Here is a 9,833-nt window from a genome sequence, read left to right on the forward strand (position 1 = left end):
ATCCCTCTTGATCTCACATTCTCAACATTAGAATGTGTGTGAAAATAGTTCATAATGGTAAATTACTACATAATTAGGAAATGTAAGTATCGCCAACCTGCCCACCCACTTCACAGCAAAGTAGTAAAGACATGAATCTCTAGAAGAAAAGTGTTTTAAACTATTTTTAGAAGCAGGGGAAAGGCGTACATACGAAACAGTGTGAATATTCAGTGCCCAATTATCTAGAAGATAGCCGAAGTTTCTGTGAATTGTTTTCCTCCCTCACATTTGTAGCTTTTTATGATGTAAATATTTTACCAAAATCTAACTTTATTGCAAAAAAAGCCGACTTCTTCCAAAGTTGTAAAATGCAGTCATTTTGCCCCCGGAGATAGAAACCAAGGTAATTCAGACAAGTGAAGGCAGATGAAAGTTGCCCCCAGCGCCTTGCACGTAGAAAGCACTGACACTCCACCAGAAAGAGCAGGCAGTCCGCCGAGGGGGAAGGCGGGCCGCGACGACAGTGGGGAGCAGCCCCAGTGGCTGGGGGGGCACTTGGTCCCCACACCCAGTGTTGCCTCCCACCAACCGGTCTCAGCTCCTCGCCTTCCTTCAATAAAAATACCACTGCGGGCCCCCAGGGGTTCTGAGGATTAAAAAAAAAAAAATGATGTGGAAAGTTCTAGCGTCACACTGAGAACTTAATGGGTTTCAGCAAAAGTGAACTAGAAGCTTGAGGGAGAAGTTGAAGGTGACAGGAGAATCTGACAGAACTCGAGCTAGTGGAGCCTTCCAAGGAGAAAGGAAGTCTCTGGAATGTCTGCATGAGGTGGCTGCGAACAGGCTGGGGACGGGCTGACAGCAAGGAGACCATTCCAGGGAACTGGGAAGAGAACGTTTGTGGCAATCTGAGTGTGGGGGACGAGGAGCCAGAACCCCAGATGACCCCATGACTTTGAATACAGAAGGTGTCTGGGGCAATGCCCACACTGCCATGGGCTGCAGGTGCCTGAGCCGGGAGAAGGCCCCCCGGGTGGGTTCTGACACTGGTGTCTCCAAGTCCTCCTGCATTAGAGCCCAGATGTGGTCACCAGAGGACACCAGCCAGCTTTGCTCACCTCTGCGGGGTCTTCTACGACTCTGAGGACCCCCAACACGGGCGTCTGAGGGACCAGAGCCACTTTGGCAGGTCGGGCTCGCAGCCCCGGAGTTTCGGATCCTAGGACTTAGGTCAGCTGCGGTCACCCGAGTGGAGGGGCTGGGACAGTCTGCTTGCTCGCGTCAATCCAGACTGTCCCACACAATCTTGCTTCATCTCCCACTTGAAGTATACACATTATTTTTATTTTTAGAATGATATTTTGTGTCCCGGTCCAAGGAAAACACTGCAGATACTCTGTATTAAGCTTAAAACTGATAAGGGAAAGAAGCAAAACCTCTGCACTTGGGTCCACGTCAGATAAACGTCCAAAACACTTCCTGTGACTAGCAGGTGACTTGGAAAGTCACCAATGGAGCCTCCCAGCTTCCTGCACTTTTTCCCCAAAACTGGGCATCAGAACGTTTTTTTATTTCAAAATATGACATAAGACAAAATGAACTCATTGGCAGGAACTAATGACAGGCCAAGTGTCTCCCGAGCGCTGGATAAAAGAATGGCCCTTCCTCCGGATCCAGACCACCAGCAGGAGACACATCGGTGACCTTCTGCAGACCTAGCAAGCGTCCGTCCCCCGTCTCCCACCACAGCTGACCCCCTGGGCTGTCCAGCCCTCCTGGCAGCCTCCCTGTAGCATGTGGCACCAGCACCAGGACTGGGGGCGGTGGTCATGACCTGTGCAAGGAAGACATACACCCTCCACCCTGCCCCTATAGGCTACAGGGAGGTGACCGGCAAGGCTCCTAAAATAAAAAATAGTAACACACACACACACACACACACTCACACACACACACGCACGCGCACACCCTGGAGCCGACTTAGGCCAGTCCTACTGTGATCCCTGGAATCCGACACTTAGCAAGTCCACAGCAGCTGCCCTGTGTTTGCTGCCGGACAAGAAGGGGCCAGGGCCGCACACAGGGGAGGAAGCCACCCTCCGCCTACGTGGGAAACCACGGTCAGCAATGGGCAGCTCAGCCCAGGCAGAGGCTCTGAGCCAGCCTCGCACCCCAGCAAAGAGCAGTGCCTGCAAGTGGGGCAGGCCCCCGGCGGCCACCTCCACCCGCAGCCAGGGCCAGCAGCGCTGGGCACAGGGTCAGGGAGAGAGCCGGCTGGGCCGCAGCATCCGAGCCAGCACTCTGCCCACTCCAGCGATGCGGGCAAAGCCTCCACTCACGACCCCACGAAGCTTCCGAGCACCAAGCCGCCTGTGCCAGACCCCGCATAAGCTACCTGGAAGGGTGAGTCACTTCCCAGCACTTTCCAACTCAGGCAGAGTCAGAGTGCAGACACACACTCACACACTCACTGGTACACGTGCACACACAGCCCACGCACATGCATGTGTGCACACACACACTCACACTCAGACACGTATACACATGGAACACACACGCTCACACAAATTCACACACACTCACGTGCACACACTCTCACATGCACGCACGAGCACACACACACACACACACGCACGTGCGCGAGAAGACTGAAGCCAGGAAGTTTCCAGCAATTGACTGAATGAGGGTGAATCCGAGGAATCAGGATGACAGCCCACGTTTCCAGCCTCCCAGGCCACGGCTCCGGCACAGACCACAGAAGCATAATGATGAGGAACCACTGACCTCTTCTACCTTTAATGCATGTACTGAATGCCTTCGGTGCCCCAGTCCCTCTGGAAGGCTCTGAGCACACAGTGTCCCTGGCCCAGTGTCACATAACTTCCGGCAGAGGACACAGACATCACTAAATAATCACGTAAACCCAGGACATCTAGCAAACCAACTGTTTTCCCAAAAAAAAAAAGGGACAGACTCAGCTGGCAAAGGCCTTTAGCCTTTCGCCTTCTCCCTGCCTGGAGTACGACTGTAGTATCATCTGAGATCAGAGAAAGCAAGCTACATACTAAGGGTGGAGGAGAAGAAACACAGAAGGAGCTGGGGCCACTGAGGCCATGACGCCTGGCACTAGCCCTGGCTGGCTCAGGCTTCTTGCTACATGGAGAAAAAATAAACCCCGATTTGGTTAAGCCGTTGTACTCAGTGGTCTGCCTCCTGCAGCCCAAGCAATCTCTGATAGATGCAGTCATCTTGTAGGCTTGCACGACCACCTAGAAGGTATTCACTGATTCCACCTGCGCTCATGCTAACGGAGCCAGACCGAGCAGAGAACAAATTTCAAATTCAGAATAAGTGTCCATCCAATCAGGAGACAGAATTACCCCATCAAGATGGAAAAGGTCCAGTGAAATCCACCTGCTACCCAATAAATAATTCCTCCTGGAGGCGTGGAACCAGCCTGGTGACAGGGAGAATGCAGAGAAACTTACAACAGCCAAGAACATCCTAGAGAAACAGACAGAGGAGGTCTAAGGGGTTCAGAAGATTTCCAGGAGCAGAAACCATGCTATAGGCTTCATTAAGGCATCCACACTGCAAGTGGATTAATCCCATTCTGGCGTCGCTGCACTCGAGGGCGGAATTCAACACACAGCTTAGATTCCGTGTGTACTTCCTGGCTGCATTCATCCATTTCAAATGTCTCTAGCATATTCTCACACCCAAATCTCAGGAAATTGCTTCTCGTAGAAGAACTTACTGGCGTCTGCTCTATACTCCAGCCAAAAGGAGGAGACGGGCCCTGTGTCAGTATCACACACCGACTCAGCCCCAGGGCTTGAGCCTTTACACCCGAAATTACAAGCTCCCTCTTGAGAGAATCTCATTAGCACTGCTGTCAGGCTCTGGTAAATCAGCTGTGGCTGCTGGCCAAGGTCATCTATCACAGACCACGGGTGGACGTTGTGGCCGGAAGGTGGGGTGTGGAGGCAGTGGACACAGAGCCCGCACCAGCAGGGGGTGGGGGGGACACACAGAAAGTTAGAAAGGGCCACCCTTAGCCACCGTCTTGTGATGAACCATTGGTGTTTCTGCAGGCTCTGTCCCATTACTTCCCTAAGGTCACCCCATGGCAGCCGTGACCACAGTTCCATGTTATGCTTCCCCAAGACCCCGGTGAGAAGTCTCGCGTTTGGGGAAGGTTATTTTGAGGATTTACACTGACAATGCCCCTCATTCCCACCCCGGCCACACCTCAGGGAAGCTCCACTGTCATTGTCCCGTCTTGGAACAACAGCTATACACCCAGAACACAGTGTGGTGTTTTCTTTATTAAGCAGACATCTGCTTTTACTATTTGGGCCCATGAAGGGGAGGGAGAGGAATAAGCCACAGCAGAGAAGAGACCCCCTTCATGAAGCCCTTGGCCCTGGGACATACAAGTACTCAGGCATCTACACTGCGATGTGCATCCCGAAACACTCCGCCAGGGTGCTGGGGCGCACGGAGAGCCACACGCAACCGAGCCCCAGACATGAAGCTTCCTGGGAAGGTAATGGCTAGACTGTGCTTGACGGAGCAGGAAGAGTCGCCCAGCAGAAGGATGCACGAGTTGTATGTTGGGTGGTGAAGGTGTATTAGCTACCTATTGCTGCATAACAAACTGCCCCAAACTTAGCAACTTAACGCAAAAACATTTATTGTCTCCCAGTTTTTATGGGTCGGGAGTCCAGGTGCAGCTTGGCTGAGTCCTGTGCTTCAGGGTCTCAAAGGCTGCAGCCACAGGGTCAAGGGGTCTGCCCCTCACAGGACTGTTGGCCTGATTCATTTCCTCGTTGGCCGTGGAGCAGAGGCTGCTCTCAGGCTCTCATCCCCCAGGCCCTTGCAGTGGGCAGCTCACAACATGGCAGCTGGCTTGGTCAAAGCAAGTAGCCAGAGCCTGAGACAGCAAGATGGAAGTCATGGTCCCTTGGGAATCCAGCCTTCGGTCAGGAGGTCGTTCCCAGAGGAAATAGGAAAGGGTTGTGAGCTGCTGCACGGTCAGCCCTAATGTGGAAACAGCAGGAAGCTTCTACTTACCCTGGAGAACGGCTGAGAGAGACAGGGAGTCTAGCGCTAAGGACTGCAGTTGTGAAGACCGTGGTACAGGTAAGCGTGTGTTTATTACCCGTCAAACTCGAACCTGTCGTATCGAGTTGGAACACTGTGCCTAAGAAGCATTTCCCAGCTTCCACGACTCGGGATCGTGTGCCTTACGAGCTGCTCATGGAAATCCTGAATGTCACGTATTATGAATAAGAGTGGAACTTAATCCTTACCAAACCGATAAAAAAAAAAAAAAAAAGCAGATCTGTTTTTATACAATGCAGAACCAGAGAGAAATAAGCAATCGGCAGGTAAATAACACCTGGTTCTTCCAAAGTAAAGGCCCAGGCAGTGTTTGGTTTTGAAGAGTGTATGTTCCCAAGTGAATGTTTTGTCTCCTAAAGTTGAATTCACAAATTCTCAGCAGTGGGTAGTTCATGTCAAGTAGCACTGACTACAGGCCAATCAAATGATGCTGGAGGCTAAGGTTAGAATATTGAGAATCACAAAATAAAGAGAGAAAAGCGATTTCGACCTAACTGTTGAAGAACCAACCAACCACTTCCAGACCGCCTTCTCCGTCAGCCCACTGCTCCGCGGCCTGCTTCATTTTCTGGCCAAAATCGCTCTCAGAAGTGATAGCCAAGCCAGTGATAGGGAAGCTAAGAATCAGAGTTTTTTCGTTTATGGGGTTTCAGAAGACACGGTGAAGATACAGGTTTAAACTGTGTTTATAAACTTGTGAATTGATAATCATGACCACTGGCTTGTTTTCCAAGCCTGTTGGAAAAAAAAAAATGTTTTTATGCAAAGAAATTGGCCACCTGCCTTGTTCATTTGTTCATTCCCATAAAAAATAAGAGAACTTCAACCCAGAAGACATAAAAAAAAGATAAATACATTCGACTGCAGAGAGCAAAGAAATTAATTCTAAGAAGTAAAAAAAGCCAAAGTTATAAAACAAATGGAGAACTAGAAAAAATGTTTGCAATTCCTTTCACAGACAAGAGCTTATCTTCTTAACACATAATGAGCTCCAGTAAATCCATAAGAAGAAGCCCAACAATGCAATAGAAAAAAATAGACAGTATATAGTAAGGAAATTTGCAGAATAAAAAGTAAAAATGACTCTGAAATGTGGGGAAAGATTCTTTTTTTTTTTTTTTAAAGATTTTATTTATTTATTTGACAGAGAGAGAGAGACAGCCAGCGAGAGAGGGAACACAGCAGGGGGAGTGGGAGAGGAAGAAGCAGGCTTATAGCGGAGGAGCCTGATGTGGGGCTCGAACCCAGAATGCTGGGATCACGCCCGGAGCTGAAGGCAGACGCTTAACGACTGCGCCACCCAGGTACCCCTGTGGGGAAAGATTCTTGAATTGGACCTTCCACTTCTTTCCCGAAACTTGAAATCTTCCTGACTTGTCTCTCTCTTTCCTCTCGAATCTAGCAGGTTAATGCATCCTGCTGGCTCCGTCTTCTGAAAGGTCCGGAACCACTGGCTGCTCACGACTGTTGCCTCTTGCCTGGATTATTGCGACGTTCACCTGAGCTCCCTCTTCCTGTACTGGCTCTTCTCCACTGCTCTCCGCAGGACTTCCAGGGTGACTCTTTCCATATGCAACCCTACATTGGCTTCCCTCTCAGAGTCAAAACCAAAGCCCTGGGGCTCCAAAGCCCATGCCTCTGGTCCCCACGGCCTCTCTAGCTTCCTTTCCTATCACATTCCCTCCTCACTCCCCACTCCAATGATCCTGGCCTCCTTGTTCCCCCTTCCACTATGTGGAAGATTCTATTTCCCAAAGATGACAGCAACTTTCTCACCTGGGATGGTTAATTATGTGTGTCAACTTGACTAGGCCACAGTACCCAGATGTTTACTGATATACCTGTCTACATGTTGCTGTGAATGTATTTTTTCGATAAGATTAATGTTTAAATCAGTGGACTTTGAGTAAAGCAGATTATCCTCTATTAGTGGGTGGGCCTCATCTAATCAGTCGAGGGCCTTCAAAGAAAAAAGACTGAGGTTTTCCTAAGGAAGAAGGAGTTCTGCTTCCAGACTGCCTTTAGACTCAAGCTAAAACATCAGCTCTTTCCTGGGTCTCTAGCCTGCCAGCGTATCTTGTGGATTTCAGACTTCCCAATCTCAAAATTGTGTGAGCCAATTCCTGAAAATGAATTTGTCTCTCCCTCTCTCTCTCTCACTATATATAGATAGATGATGATAGATAGATAGGTGATAGATAGATAGATAGATAGATATAGATAGATATAGATATAGATAGATAGATAGATAGATAGATACCTAGTGACCTACCTATTTACACATCTGTTGGTTCGGTTTCTCTGGAGAACCCTAACGCATCACCCAACAGTGTGACCTTCTCATCCCTCCCATGAAGAAGTAGCATCCATGTCCCTCCCCTGGGGGTGTCCCTACTTTCACCAACAGAGTACGATTTCTGAGATTGGGTCATAAAAGGTCTGCAGCTTCCACCTGGTGCTCTAGGAACATTTGCTCTCAGAATGCTCTCCCTGAGAAACTGCCCGCCAGGCTGAAAGAAGCCCAAGTGCCATGCCAGGGCCACGTGCAGACACTCTGCTGGGGCATCCCAGTGGAGCCCAGTGGTCAGGTCATCCCAGCCCAGGTGTCAGCATGTGAGCAAAGAAGCCTCTGGGTGATCTCTGACCTGACCTCAAGGCAGCCCAGCTATTGAGATCCTCAAGTCTGAGGCCCCAAACCCCAAGCAGTGACAGGAATGTTCCCCCTGCGTCTGTCCGAATTCCTGACTCACAGGATCCACAAGCATACTAGAGTGATTGCTGCTTCCCTGCACTTCGTCTGGGGCTGGTTACACAGCAGCTGATAAGCAGCACAGTGCCAGCCACGTCTCCAGGTCGTTATGCCCGCGATGCCATCCTGGAGATCCCTCCTGGGCACATGCACGGCTCTCTCCCTCACCCCCAGCAGGTCTTTGTGCGGGTGCCAACCACTCAGGAGCCTGTCCTCACCCCCATAAAACTACAGCCTCTGCCCCGCTCAGTATAGCTCCCTCCCCTGCTCTCTGTGTCTTCATAGAACTTAACCACCATCCTGGGGCGTGTCGCTTCCTTGCTTACTTATCCTCGCCTGCCTCCTCTGAACAGAACATCCACTCCGTGAGAACTGGGGTGTGGGGTTTGCTCTGTTCAGTGCTGCATCACCAGCACCGAGAACGCTGCCCACACACAGTAGGTGCTCAACGAATAGTAACACATGGATAAGCACATGAATGAATGAACAAACCTCACCCAAAGAGAGCTGCCAATTAAAATTTCAGTGACGTGATTTTTCTTTCTCTATCAGATTGGCAAAACCAACCGTTTGGTAAAGCACTGTGCTGGTGAGCACGTGGGAAAAACAGGCACCATCATTGGCTGGCGGGAGTATAAACTGGCAAATTCTTCGGGGAACAATCGGCAACGTGATCTAAAACTTAAGGTGCACATCAACTCGGACCCAGCAAATCCGTTACTTGAGAATATAGCCTACAGAACTGCCCATGCGTATGTGCGATGGTGAGTGTCTCTACAAAGATATTCACAGCAGCACCCCTCTGTATGAACAGAAGATTCAAACCCAGATGTTCTTCCGTATGTCGCTGTTAAATAAAGGTAAGAGACCCAGACAGGTTTAACAGATAATGTGGCAGTTCTGTATTTGCGTAGAACTTTGAAAAGGCTCAAGAAGTACGCTCAGAGAATACAGCAAAGTCTAAATACAAGGTTGTGTGCCACCAATTTAGTTGTGAGACAGAATATCTCCAGAAGGATAGAAGAGAATTCAGTAACAGCGATGTTGTGCCACCTGCATTCAGTAACCCCCGAAAGACGATATGCATCAAAGATAACACACTTGAGGTATTTTCAATTTCAACCTTCAATTGCTTCTACAAAGAGCAATCACGTGAGCTCTTGCTTCCCTTCTGCTTGTCTCGGGGCCGGGGAGGTGACACCCACTGAGCTCAGCGCCCCGTGGACAGCTGGAAGGCGGGGAGATCTCTGGCTGTTTCTCCAGACAGAGGCACAGGGGAGCTATCCATAAGTGAGCACAGCCATGCTAACACGCCAAGGACTTAGTAACCCATGAAAGAAGCAATAAATGCTTCAGTAAAATTTGTAGCAACAGGTGCAACTTACAAGACAGCAGGAAACTTTCTCGATATATAAAAAATTATGGGGTAAACTGCTGCCTGTGTTTGCACATCATGATAACATGTGGGTCATTACACCTGCAGAGGGTTCCTTTAAATAAATAGAAACCAGGCAGCGAGAAGCATGAACCAGAATATATTTTCATTTATATTCCCTTCGGGGCTGTTCTTCATCAACGTTATTAAGCTGAAGAAAGAAGAAACATTTAGGATGTATTGCATTCAAAACTTTATTAATGGATGAAGTTGGATATTTAAGATCACAGATGGATTAGCTTTAAAATGGAAACCTGATCTGTTACTTAGTAACAAACTATAGTAGGACTTTATCTTTCTCCAAAAGCTTCAGGGTTGAGAAAGTGAGTATCATTCATGCAACTATTTTTAACCAACATCTAGACTTCATTTTTAGGGGGAGAAAAGTCTACATGGAAGAACTTCAAAGAGCATCGCCCTCAAGACAGAGTTCCCATTCCATTCAGCATGCGCTGAGCACCTGCCAGCTAAGAGAGACTGTGCCACAGACACCCGCATCCTGAAGCAGGTCCCGGGAGTGAAATCTCAGGCAGGCATCCC

Source organism: Ursus maritimus, unplaced genomic scaffold, assembly GCF_017311325.1.
Source record: "Ursus maritimus isolate PB19 unplaced genomic scaffold, ASM1731132v1 scaffold_15, whole genome shotgun sequence".
Classification (NCBI taxonomy): domain Eukaryota; kingdom Metazoa; phylum Chordata; class Mammalia; order Carnivora; family Ursidae; genus Ursus; species Ursus maritimus.